This window comes from Penaeus japonicus, unplaced genomic scaffold (genome assembly GCF_977035675.1).
Source record: "Penaeus japonicus unplaced genomic scaffold, GWHDUDI00000001_assembly GWHDUDI00000036, whole genome shotgun sequence".
NCBI lineage: Eukaryota > Metazoa > Arthropoda > Malacostraca > Decapoda > Penaeidae > Penaeus > Penaeus japonicus.
The window spans coordinates 516,912-519,411 of record NW_028234438.1 but is presented as its reverse complement, the minus strand read 5'-3'; the positions used below and the strand labels follow the sequence as shown (position 1 = coordinate 519,411).

At 33.8% G+C, this 2,500-nt stretch overlaps 1 protein-coding gene across 1 annotated transcript in view; it reads right to left on the bottom strand.

Moving 5' to 3' along the window:
- Nucleotides 1-2,500, bottom strand: part of LOC122252999 (uncharacterized) — a 13,952-nt gene that overhangs the window by 379 nt on the left and 11,073 nt on the right. The window contains exon 3 of the mRNA XM_043015745.2: nt 1-2,500. This exon is cut by the window's left edge and continues 379 nt beyond it; it is cut by the window's right edge and continues 1,264 nt beyond it. The gene's annotated coding sequence lies outside the window, so the exon portion shown is untranslated.

The following is a 2,500-nucleotide window of genomic DNA, read 5'->3' as shown; positions in this document are numbered from 1 at the left end:
CATATGCGTGTGTGTGCATGTACATGTGTGTGTGCATGTACGTGTGTGTGCATGTACGTGTGTGTGTGTGTGTGTGTGGGTGTTTGCTTGTGCACACACTTGCGTGAGTGTGTATGTGAGCGTTTGATTGTGCACACACTTGCTTGTGTGTGTGTAGGTGTGTGCATGTGTCAGTGTGCTTGTGTGCTTGTGCGTGTGTATGAAAGTCTGTATGTGGACTTCCTTCGAGACATCTTTTACACAGATGGAGAATCTCTTATGCCTATTATTAATTTTTTCTTTAATGTGTTTATCTTTAATTAAAAATACCATCCTAATTCTATATGGAAATAATGCCAATATTTACATTCATTACTCCAAAAATCACGACACAAGTTAATTTAATATCACAAGTCCCTTTTCAAACAAACAAGAATCATTTCCATGTGTACAAATCTTCAACCATATTCAATAGAGAATAAATAAATAACACAAAAGCTATGAAATAAGATAAATAGCAATTTTCTCTGTAATATGTGAGAACGTCTTTTTCCTAATGACATTGTACTGAATATATAATGGGCCAAAATAATAATTGTTCACATACAACAAATACACTAATACAACTGAGCCGTTTCACAACATATTCTGTGTTTTTATTCACTTATTTTAAAGCCATGTATATAAATTCTGAATTGTTAACTTCCTTAGAAAATATGGCAACTTTTTTATTAAGTTCTTTTTAATTTTTTTTTTCTAATCTATTGCCCCCCAAAAAACGAGGCGTATTCCTAAAAATTGAACAAATCTCTTAATATATTCATTTAGTTTTTTTACTAGCTACAGCAAATACGATGAACGATATTGTCTCTTTCTTAAACTTTTGGACAGTTTGCATATGGCCAATAAAAAATTGAAAAATGATAATTAAGAGGAGTGAATGAAACAATTGATAGCAACTATCCTTGGCCTTCGAATGTCTGAAATGTCTTAAAACAGACATTCATACGGAACAATAAACTTTGGTCAAATCAAGCATTACTGTCCCCTTTGTCAAAGAAATCCTCTGGAAATTGTTTTTCTTTTTCTTTTTCTCTGTCTTTTTTTTCAGTTTCTACATTCTTTCTCTATCACTCACTCACACACTTACTCACTCACATAATTACTCATTCTTTCACTCACTCACTTCCTCACTCTTTCACTCACTTCCTCACTCTTTCACTCAATCATTCACTTATTCACTCACTCACTCACTCACATGCTCACTCACTCACTCACTCGCTTACTGTCTCATCCACACACACACTTAATCTCTCACTCATTTCAAATTTCTCTTGTACAATCTGATACAATATCAAAATATATAAATCAAGGACCACAGCAATAACAAAAAACACGAAAACACATAACCACAAGGAAATACAACTACAGAAATTGAGAATAAATTGGATTATGGCAAGATTCATATCCAAAGATAAGGAATGTGATTTTTTTCTACATCTAATGTGAGAAAGAAAGAGAAATGAATAATGAGAAGAAAAAATTATATATATATATCTGTGAAATTAATACCACATTACACTTCCTCCCCACTTAAAGTATGATCAGGTAACAATGGTTAATCAAAATAATAATCATCCATCCCATTTTCCATATTAATCAAATAGGACAAGAGAGAGAAGGAAAGGAAGTGGGGAATAAAGAAAGAAAAGAAGACTAAAAGTGTAAACCAATGAATACACATAATGAATGACCTATTTACCATACAACACACAGATTTCAGCCTGTGGATCTTTTTTCAAGATCTTGTCTAAAGGAGGACAACAAAATGTAAGGGAATAAAATCATAATTACTGCTATAATTATAGTAATCATGATTATAATAATAAAATTCTACTTCCATTTGATTTAATCACAACCGAACTCAAGACTGACCTTGAGTTTATGTCTGCCCTTACTCAGCTAATCTTGCCTTTTACTCTAACATTTAATATCCTAGCAGGAAAAATAGCTCACTTTATGCTAAGACTTATTGTTACGACTATGACGTGCAAGTCTCCTTCCTACAAAGAGGATGTTACAACAGCAGCACCATCGTAAGCTTAAGCCGGGATATGCGAATCCTTCGCAAAAACCCTAACCTGGTCTGAAAAGATCGCATTCTCAAAAGGTATTCTGAGATGAGGTTCTGTGGTGTCTTAATTATCAGTGTCCGTCTCCCTTTATAGTGGAATTTTTTGCCTCTATGTGTGTCTGTGTCTGTCTGTCCATATGTCTGTCAGTGCCTGTCTGATTTATTGGCTCTTTCCCTCATTCCTTTTGCTCCTTCTGAATATGATTGACACCAATACCTCTCTTTCTCTAAAGAATTCCTCACTGACCAGTGTTTTATTTTTCCTTCACATTCCAGTTACATTAAATCCACCCTTTATTTTCTTCAAGCAATTACTCTGATTAAAAATGTCTTTACATCTACATGCCATTCCTAAAATACTAACGTGCCACAATCAAAAGAATGAAT